Source organism: Lissotriton helveticus, chromosome 5_1 (assembly GCF_964261635.1).
Source record: "Lissotriton helveticus chromosome 5_1, aLisHel1.1, whole genome shotgun sequence".
NCBI classification, from domain to species: Eukaryota; Metazoa; Chordata; class Amphibia; order Caudata; family Salamandridae; genus Lissotriton; species Lissotriton helveticus.
Genome location: NC_136065.1, coordinates 494859765 through 494870952, shown reverse-complemented (window position 1 = coordinate 494870952; position 11188 = coordinate 494859765). Strand labels below are relative to the sequence as shown.

The following is an 11188-nucleotide window of genomic DNA, read 5'->3' as shown; positions in this document are numbered from 1 at the left end:
TAGGATCTAACAAAATGTTGCCGCACTTCAGGACTAAAATCTCCTTGTGCATATTGTTTCCCGTTAATTACGCAGATGTTGTAACAGGCCATTGAACATTTCGGATAAGGAAACATAAAACCATTTCCATAGTGTCTAGCTCCTCCTAGAGTGAGTATGTCATGCAATACCACATGGGTAGTGTTTTTGTTGTTATTTTTTTGGGCAGAGTTTTATATAGCGCAAACTTGACCTGGAGGTATTGGAGCGCTTTACATGAGCACCAGTTACAAAAGGAAACATTCATTTTTGTTAGGCACGGAGTGATTAAGTGATTTGCCCAGAATCACAGGATGTTTAGTGTCATTACCGGGGCAAGGGTAGATTGCTGATAGCAGACTCCTTCTGTCTTTAAATCCACCTCTGTCAAGGCTGACAATTGGTCAAAGGTCAATTTCGTCCTGAGGTTGCCATGCAGTACGCCTATCAAGGGCACTGCCAGGGCATACAGGGGTGCCCTCGTTTTTTTGTCGACGCAGTTTATCCAGCACTGCAAGGTGGTGGATTGTAGCAGGGATTGGTGGGTAATTATCACTGCCGAGGATGAATCTATTTTATGTATGATACGAGCCCTCGGGTTGTTTACAATTAACAGTCTGTGGCACAACTACATTCTGTTGTATTTGCTTTTCAGCATCTGCTAAAGCCTCAGGCTGCCGAACTAATTTTTGGGCAAATCAGGCAAAGAAGAAGAGGCGCCAACCTCCTTTTCTGCTACAACACAGCCAACAACCCCAGTGTTTAAGGTAAGGAAACTGCTGCTATATTTTACATTCTAGTAGTCAAGGGCTATGTAAGTTGTGTACATGGTGGGTGGCGTCTAAATACATGCACCAAACCAATTGCTGTATTAACCTTCCTGCTTTCTCAAATTTGCTTGAAAATGCACCATTTGTCCACTCATTTTTCAAAATTTTCTCGGGGGGAAATCGCCCCGAAACCTCCTTAGGGGGTTCTGGCTCGCTCGCTACGCTCGCTCGCTACGGTGCAGTATGATTATCATTTTACGCCTCACCACTTTCAAATGTCACCAGCGGCCACTGCTTAAGAACTGCTCTCAACTTACGCCTAAGGGGAACTTGCCCTGGCCGTTGCTCCTGAGGAGAAGGCATGCTGGGATAGAGAGAGAAACTGGTTTGGTACTGGATAGGGGATTCCTTGTCTTCAAGGTATTTCTCCTTAGTGTTTGGACATTCACTGTGCTCTGGGTGATGTCGGTAATTTTCTATCCAAAGATTAAACAAATATTAACCATCAATTTAAACACTAACTCTACACATTTCACACATTGTACAAAGATGTTAACATGCTTACAACTACTTTGCAATATCTATACACTATACACTGGCCCTTGATGAATTCTCAGAAACTTTCACAGAGGCTTTGAACCCGGTGTTATCCACAACTTGAGTCACTCAAATCTTTAGTTCTCAGTACATTAAAGTCTCTTGATGTTCCACAGAGTAAGCAGGTTAGTTTTCCAAATAAAAGGGGAATCAAGCCCCAAGCACTTGACAATAGTTATTTTTTTACTTTTATTTATTTATTTATTTTATTTATGCGATTTTATATAGCGCGAACTTTACCCGAAGGTGTCCGAGCGCTTTACATAAGGACCAGTTGAAAAACATAAGGACTTAGGATTACATGCGTTACATAAAGGATACAAACTGAAAAAAATTGCAAATGTACAAGATGTAAAGTCACTTAAGGAGATACAAATGGATATACTCAAAGAGTCACATAGGAATGGTAGATAGTACAAAGGTCTACTGCATAAACTAGTGATTAGAGTTATCTCTATATACATAGGGAAGGGATATGACTGGATATACTCTAAGAGTCACATAGGAATGGTAGATAGTACAAAGGTCTACTGCATATACTAGTGATTAGAGTTATCTATATACATAGGGAAGGGATACAAATTGATATACTCTAAGAGTCACATAGGAATGGTAGAGAGCACAACGGTCTACTGCATATACTAGTGATTAGAGTTATCTCTATATACATAGGGAAGGGATATGACTGGATATACTCTAAGAGTCACATAGGAATGGTAGAGAGCACAGCGGTCTACTGCATATACTAGTGATTAGAGTTATCTCTATATACATAGGGAAGGGATATGACTGGATATACTCTAAGAGTCACATAGGAATGGTAGATGGTACAAAGGTCTACTGCATATACTAGTGCTTAGAGTTATCTCTATATACAGAAAAGCAGAGTTCCATAAGTGGGGTCGGAGGGGGATTCAGTCACAGCACAAAGGGAGGGTGGGAGGGATGCAAGGGTATGGAGAAAAGGCAAAGCAGAAAAGGGAAGAAACATTTGAGGATCATCAACGGGGAAAAGGGTTAAAGGACGAGGGAATGGATGGAGGGTCAGAGTCCATAGAAAAGTGTCCGAAATCAGCAGCAAAATGGCGGCCAGGACAAAACAAAAAGTAAAGACGTCCAGGAGAGAAGGTGGTGGTGTGGTACGGCTGCCCGTCACCCACCAGCAGCATGTTTCCCAGGTGGGAGATGAGAAGAAAGACCACAGACGCCATGGCATGGTGGGTTGTTGTTGTCGGGTTGGCACCTCACATTAAGGCACTGCAAATGTCAGGTAGATCGTGGTAGCAGTGTGACATCAGTGTGGTAGTCTCCTCGCTGACACCACGTTTGTCACGGATCTCGTGGCGCTCCTCGCCACTCTCGCCTCGCATATCTCGCTGGCTGGTTCCTCAACCGCCACCATTGTTGAGTCAGGCTGGCTGGTACAAAGCTGGGGCTTGTTGGGGCATGGTGTGACACTGGGGTGCAGGCGAGGGGGAGAAGCAGAGCACTCCGCACAAGTCACCGCCAAGGATCCTTGAAGAGGGCTCACCCCCGCAGGCATGAGACACAGAGAGAGCCTGCGGCGTCGCTTACAGCTACTCTGCCACGCCGCCATATCGTGGCAACAGATATAGCTTTTGTTATGGGAGAGGCAGTAAGCGCTGGGGCCAGATGGTCCAGTAGAGGCGCTGATCGGTAGTTGCGGGTCACACCCGGCCGCCATTTTAAGGTCAGGCAGGCGTTGGAAGGCAGATTGTGACGGGGGCCGCCCCCGGTGTCTTGCCGCTACAGAGGCCCCCCGAGATTATCCTCAACTAGAGGCAGCCACTGCGTCCCTTAAATTTCGCCCGTTAAGCGTACCTCCCACTGAGGGTTGAAGTCATCGGCGCTCTCGTCAGGGCTCCGGCCGCCATTTTGCCCGCTGCCGTCCTCTCCTCGCGTCTCCTCGCAGATCTAGCCGTTTCAGCGGCACCAGGGGCGATCGGAGTAGCCCCACAGGTGCCCCACACCTTTCGCTTCAGGTAGGGGGCATGAGCGTCGTTGAGGGCTTCATTCAGTCGCCAGGAGCTGGGCCGGGGCAGCGCGTGGACTGGGAGCCGAGACGGTCCACGCGCTGATGGTAAGCCCCTCCCCCACCTGCCTTACAGTTTGTTATTTAAACTTTTGTGCAGTAAGGAAGAGACGGCAAAAAGTTTCTGTGATCTACCTCCTTCGTGCTTAAAACACATATCTGTGATCTTTCTTTCTTGCCATTTTTTTGCAGGTTTGTAGGAGAGGTCCTCAAGTCAAGCTGAATCCAGGAGGTTGTTGAGGACGATAGGGATTTCCGATCAGGTGAGTGCCTCAGTTTTCTTCGGGAAAGGTTCACAAGGGCGAGGTTTACTGGGTAAAGTAGACAACCTCAAGTGAGGCATAGTGAATGGGGCATGGTATTTAAAGCCACGCCCCAAAGATGCCTGTCAAGGCACGTGGCACACTGAGATCTCACAAGACTAGGTGGAACTTGGATCGTGCTAGGAAAGAGAGTAATGTTTGAATGGTTGCGGTCCTCAAAACAAGGCAGATTGGAGGCGTCCTTCAAGCTTCGCACTACTTTTCTCAGTCGGGTGCTTGCTGAGAGGCTCTTTCTTTGATGGAAACCTTGTTTTTCTCCTGTAGCTACCAAAGAAATGCTGTTTGGTGAGCATTAGGTCAGGTGCTTTCCTTCCATCTACTTGAGCAGGTTTTTATGCTGTTTAGAACCAATGTTTTTTCCTCAGGGTAATTATTAGATGTTAGCGTATTATTTGTTTTGGATCGAATGGTGTGTGTATATGTCTATATAAAAAAAGAATAGATGTGAAAAAATACAATGAAAAAGAAGAAAGTATTTCTTTATTGATATTTTAATACATTTTGTTTTTCTCCTACTGCGGGTTTAGAAAGTTTGCCACAAGCAAACCTCTGTTGAGTCCAGACCATGATAAGTCTGAATACTCTATGGATGAGGATGGCCTGAAGACAAACAGGATAGGAGTCGTCTAGGAGTACCAGGTTACAGTCCGTCAGGTAAGCGGTGACTGCAAAGCATTGGTCTATGCAAGATGCAGTTCGCTAGTCCATTACAGCATCTTCCTGCAAAGTGATTGATCACTTGTCTCCCTGCCCTCGAGAATTTGCAGGGTCATAAATCTCCCATATTAGAAGTTTATTTTCTCACAAACGAAAGGCTGAGGTACTCTCAGTCCAGAGAAGATGTTGCCATAGCTTCTTGTTTTGAAGATCCAGAATCACATTATATACCAACTAAGAAATCTAAAAATGTCTCATTCACTGGAGATCCCTCCCTAAGATATTAGGCAAATTAAACAAGTACATCATTGCAGACGGATTCATTTTCTTCTCCTGGATTTCTGGGTGATTTGGACAGTGATCATTTTGATGATTCTGATTTGCATGAGGATTCTCAAGGTCCAGTAACTGCCTCAGGTGGTATGTTACTAGATTCTTTAGGTACTCCCGATTTTGATCCTGAAGTCAAAACTCATCCCAGGTCCGGGGAATAGATCCTCCTCCTCATCCATTTCTGTATTTATAGCCTGTATTGAAGCAGGAGTTGTTGGCAGGACTACAAGCCCCAGCACTATCAGCGGCCAGTGACGCCGCCACTGCCATGCCAGCCACTCTGCACCCGGAGACGCCTACTTTATCAGCCAGGGGCTCCTGCTTTGCGGGATGCCCGTATTAAAGCAGGAGGTGGGGGCCGGACTACATGCCCCAGTACTACCAGCGGCCAGTGATGTAGCCGCTGCTACGCCAGCTACTCTGCGCCCGGAGGCGCCTGTTTTATTGGCCGGGGGCTAACGCTGCGCGGGACGCCCACATTGAAGCAGGAGGTGGGGGCAGGACTACACGCCCAGCCAGTATTGCCAGATTGGGCTATTTCCCGCACAACTGGGCGACTTTTTTTCCAATTGTGCGGGGAAAAACCCATGCCTGGCGGGGGGCTACTTCTTGGGCTGGTATTAAGCGTGTGTGCTCTTTTTTCTGGCTTGGGCGGGCTCCGACCACGATGAGGCCGTGGCGTGCGCCTATCACAGTGGTGCAGAAGGTCCGGTGACAAATGAGCGCACAGCGCGCGCTGACATTAGAGCAGCACAATGATATTCATTGGCGGAGGACCCTAGACCACCCACACTCGTGTGAATTGTGAAGTGCAGGCTGCAGCCAAGAAGACTCACCTTGCTTCGTAGTATCAATGCGAGTCCCCACTCCCCAGGGCTGTCAATCTTGTAGCGCGCAAAAGCGCTACCGATGATTGACAGCCCTTCGTGTGGCGCTGCCTGGCTGTTCCTGAAAATGCTGGCTGTGGGTGACACATGCGCTCTCTCTTTCGGGGGATGTTCAGGTGGAGCGTGTACCAGAGGAGTGAGGCTTCAGTCTGGAAGAGCGCAGGTAAGAGCTCACCATCACAACGCCGGGAGGTGCTCTGCACGGTACGTCCTTCCTGCACATCTAGTTGTCACAGGACGACTTCCCAACTGGTTCTCAGGACTCCAACACAGATTTCTTGGGTGCGTCCTCACTGTTTTGAAACTTGCTAACAGCAGACCTGAGAGCAAAACCCACTCCAGCATCCTTCCAAAAACACAAAAATCCCATCTATGCTTGTCTAAGGATATCAGCCGTTCACTCGCAAATTCTAATACTTGGGGCTCTACTCTTCTCCAATGAATTCTTGCCTGTTGATTATTATCTTCAGATTCAGAAGTTTTCCTTTTCATTGTGCTTAATGATAAAAAGTGGCCACCATGTTAATCTATCCTAGGATGATGATATTGTTCACTGTATACTTAATTGTTCCTTATATCATTTTTTGGTGCTTTGCTACATAAAAATTGACAAATACATTACTAATTCTTTTAAGCATTAGAGTATCTGTGCAAGATGACTGAAAAACACACGGTTAAAAGTACAGTTATGGTTCTGGCTCCAATGCGTTAAACCCATCATGGGCAACAAGTGCTATATGAATGCAAACCTTTCTTCTCCTTTTTCCCTCCGCTATCCTTCTCACTCCAAATAACTGACTAATATCCACCACTGAAATTACTTTCACATTTCACCATATTAATTCACCACTAATCCTTTATGGGCTTCCAGAGTAGCGTGCTTCAACACCCCATCAGGGGTAACAAGCGCTATATAAATACAAACCTTTTTTCCTCCTCTATCCTTCTGCTATCCTTCCGAATCCAAATAACTGACTAACCTATCCACCGCTTAAAATGTACTTTCATGTTTAACTATACTAATTCAACACTAATCCTCTATGGGTCCCGGAGTAGCTTGCTACTCCCCGAAAAAGCGCTTCGACACCTCGTATGGGGTAGTAAGCGCTATATAAATACAATTACAATCCCTTACCATAGATACCCTGCCGGATGCCCCTCATATCCCTGCCAAAGAGACCCTTACTTAAGCGTCTCTCTTCCTCGCACTCTGTCATTGCTAGATTCCCTTCTCCAAGAGTCATCCTCCTCTTCCAACTTCCCCTACTGTTTGTTAGTTCTAGTGTTGATCCATGCTTGAAATGTCCACAAAGTGATGAATGAAATGCTTGAATTAATCCAGTCACTCGTTTATTTGCTCACTGTGCCACCTCAGTTTTGACCCGGCCATATGCAAATTCATGTTTCACACTGATCCTCATGGGAACAGTCCAGCCCAAACTGTCTGGCCAATTCCTCCCTGAACCGGAACCCAAGCAACCTAGGAGGAGTCTTGGCCTAGTTAGGGCCCTTCAGCCAGGTATTGTGTGGTTCAAGTGAGCCTGGGATGAGCATCACACCTTTTAGCAAATATTGGAAGTCTTGTGATGTACTGTTGATTTATTGTTCCATACACATAAGTGGCAGGTTTATGTATGCCAATGTCTGGCACTGCTGTGCTTACAGTATGCCAAGGAGTGGTATTTTCATTTTTCTTGTTTTTATGGTTCCTGTCCACTTGCAAGGGGCAATATGATGATGGACAATCTATTTCTTGTTTGCTCTTAGGCATACAGTTTTTGTAATGTAATTACAAGATCAAAATGGCAACTTAAAAATACAGTACTAATAGAATCTGCTGTCTGAATCATTCACACCAGCAGTTGGACAAACTGAACACATTAAGCTCTTTGATATTGTTCAATGTCAGTTAGCCCCCAGATTTTGGTAGAGATGCATAATTTTCTGGAACAGTGTCAAAATATGTTTAAAATGATTATCAGTTTCTTCTTGCATATCTAGAGTATGTATATTTATATGTTTTGGTAAACATACACCACTGTCTCTAGGGGCAAAGAAACTTCATAAATAATATTGTAAAGTGTAAGAAATCGGGTTATTAGTTGAGAGCAGTGAAAGCCCCACTCAAATAATAAACACAATCCTTGTCAGGGTGAGCCACAAAAGGCAATAAATACATTTGTGATTATCCCACTGGTAGATTGGCATAAAAGCCACCAGGCTTAACTTGAAAGCAATGTGTAAAATAATTATGCAGCACTTCAGCAGTAATAAAGTGATACACAATTCCAAATCAATTTACAAAATGGAGCGAATTTGAATTAATAAAATGACTAAATCCAATTAGTAGAACCTAAGATGGGTCTACGGTTCACATGACAAAGTCACAGTGAGGACTGGTCTTAAAAATGAGTAGTTTTAAGGCAGGTGCCCAGTTAACTTTCTCCCACTTTCTGTATATTTAATAGAATGTATATTTGTCCTTAAAATTGTTTCTGATGACAGTTTGTGCATAATTTGAGACTTGCTAATTTGGGCTGGTTTTTGGGCTGAAACTGGTCTGATTGGGCTTATTTTGGGCTTATATTTGAGCGGCTTTGGGCTTGGGACGGGTCTAAAAATCTAGCAACACCGCGCCCAGCTCTATCAGCGGCCAGTGACGGCACCGTTGCCACGCTAGCCACTCTGCGCCTGGAGATGCCTACTTCATCGTCCAGGGGCTTCCGCTGTGGTGGACGCCTGTATTGAAGCAGGAGGTGGGGCAGGACTACACGCCCAGCACTATCAGCGGCCAGTGATGATGCCACGCCAACCACTCTGTGTCCGGAGGCGCCTACTTTATCAGCCAGGGGCTCCCTGTGCATGGGACATCCGTTTTGAAGCAGGAGGTGGGGGCAGAACTACACGCCCCAGCACTATCAGCGGCCAGTGACGCCGCCACTGCCACGCTAGGCACTCTGCGCCCGGAGGCTTCTACTTTATCGGCCAGGGACTCCCGCTGTGTGGGACGCTTGTATTGAAGCAGGAGGTGGGGCAGCACTACACACCCAGCACTATCAGCGGCCAGTGATGCTGCCACGCCAGCCGCTCTGTGTCCGGAGGCGCCTACTTTATCGGCCAGGGGCTCCCAGTGTGGGGGACGTCCATTTTGAAGCAGGAGGTGGGGGCAGAACTACACGCCCCAGCACTATCAGTGGCCTGTGACGCCACCACTGCCACACTAGCCACTCTGCGCCCGGAAGCGCCTACTTTATCGGCCAGGGGCTCCTGGTGCGTGGGATGCCCCTTTTGAAGCAGGAGGTGGGGGCAGGACTACACGCCCCAGCATTATGCGACTCTGGGCAATAGCTTGCTTAATCTCCACTACGGCCCCTCGCGGCGGGATGCCTGGCTTTCACCTTGTGAATACCCTGCCGGGGTATCTCTCACAGGGGAATACCAGGACGGGTTCCCTAAGCAAGCGCCTTGAGACCCCTGGGTGAATCGTGCGCTATATAAATCGAAATACATTTACATTTACATTATCAGCAGCCAGTAACGCCGCTGCTGCCATACCAGCCACTCTGCACGTGGAGGCGCCTACTTTATCGGCCAGGAGCTCCTGCTGCGCGGGATGCGCCTGAGCCAAGACCTGGCCAAGACGGCCCATCTTAGCCAGTCAGAGACCGGAAGAGGCTGAACTGGTCCCCCTCCCTTGGCTTTGCTTTTTTTGTGTGTTCATTTTTTAAAAAAATGTGCCTCAATAAGGTTAATCATATGGATCTAGCACATCCCATAGACACAAGCTAATTCATCCAGGACCAAAATAAGGCCTTTACTTGGGAGTGCCTGTGTGGAAAGGCGACAATAGCAAACAGTAAGTGGCCTTGATGGTTTTAACCTCTTTTGCATTGCCATCTTGTATTCTACCTCTTGTGGTCTGTTCCTTAATCCTAACTACTAGCCTTGTTGTGACTGTGGTCGCCAATATTGGAGAGGGGCCCTATTGAACTCTTTGTAATTGATGATCAAGAATGGGGAATCGACCCAATCACGACAAACAGCAAGCACAGCACCAGTCACTGCCTCCATCATTGACGCAAACCTCAATTGATCAGATGCTTGAGAGGGCTATAGGTGTGGTGGCCACCGAAATAGAACTTACAAAAAGATAATTGTCTCTGACCCCAGATTTTCGATGCTCCCCGACCGGCACGCCCCATCTACAGTTAGTATCGCTTTGGAAAATATTTCCTTGTTGTCCCTACAAGCTACAGGAACAGAAATGGGAGCCACAATCAAACAACTTATGCGGAAGGGGGGCGAGAGTAAAGGTTTAGTTAAGAACAATTAACCCAAACAAACGACAAGGGTAGGGGTAAAACTCAAAAAGTCTAATGACGGGGCACCTGTAAATTCTGAGCTACTGAGTGACCAGGCCCTGGACAATGGATGTAGCTCACAACTGGATGTGGTATTCCCGCCATCGGTGGCTACACTGTTGGAGGACTGGCAGGGCCAGATCAGAACCAGAGATGAGCTCGCCCCTGGTAGCCTGCCTTGATAAGATGGTCAATTTGTGTGAAAACAGGGATGGAATAACCTATTAAAGGTCCATTCTGGCTAGAGCAAAAGGAACTGACTCTTCTTGTCAGACTGACATTGTTGGCGCAATGGCTATAGAAAGGCCTAATGTGCCCCCAGGGGAAGAACCTATCCCGGCCCTGGCTGAAGGTAGAGCAGACTGTGAAGCTAAGCAGGGGAAGTTGGCACCAACTAGCAAGGTCACCTTGAAGAACAGCACGCATAGAGTCGGGCCCCAGAATAAAGGGGATGAGGATGGGCATGGGAATATTTTTAGGGGCAGGGACCAAAGGGGCGACCTGCCGATGATAAACCTCCCTCCAGCATCTACCGATATGTCAGTGTATTAGCAGGTGTACCTGAAATCAAAGCATGGCAAAGGAAAACTCAGCTAGAACTTAAGAACAAATGTCTGTTTTGGCTGGCCAGGTATCGCCAGTTTTCCTACAAGAAAGCAGATGAAATCCTCATGACCCATAGGGTTAGTTGGGTGGGCAACAAACCAAAAGATTTGCATGGGAACTGTGTAGTAATCAATAAAAAAAACTTGATTGTCCAGCATCTTTTGCAAATAAATTGGTTTGTCCAGGATGCAGTCATGACGATTAGGCCGCTCCAGCTCGCCCATTTTTATATACCAAGCCTGATGATTCAAACCAGGGTAGGTAAAACTCAAACTCAGGAGGAGTGGTACTAAAATCAACTACAATTGGGTCAGTGGCACCAACCACAGAGACCCCTAATATTTAATCTCCCTGTGGCAAATAGATTTGGGGTCCTGGAAGAGGTAGATTGACTCACACCTAAACATAACCCTGACCAAGCGACCATTCATCAAATGGAACAATTGGAGAGTGATATACTGTCCAGCATGAAGTGCAACATGGGTACCATACCCGGGATAGGGATGGAAAAAGCAAAGGTGCAAATGGAAAATATCTCAAGTGCTTGGGATAAGGGAACCTTAATGGAAGGGCCCAGGTCCAC

At 46.7% G+C, this 11188-nt stretch overlaps 1 long non-coding RNA gene across 1 annotated transcript; it reads left to right on the top strand.

Moving 5' to 3' along the window:
* Positions 1-687: 687 nt before the first annotated feature.
* LOC144753238 (uncharacterized) lies at positions 688-4323 on the top strand. The gene is made up of 3 exons (XR_013594256.1): positions 688-785; positions 3631-3701; positions 4289-4323. It is a non-coding gene; the product is annotated as an uncharacterized LOC144753238 (long non-coding RNA).
* Positions 4324-11188: the final 6865 nt, after the last annotated feature.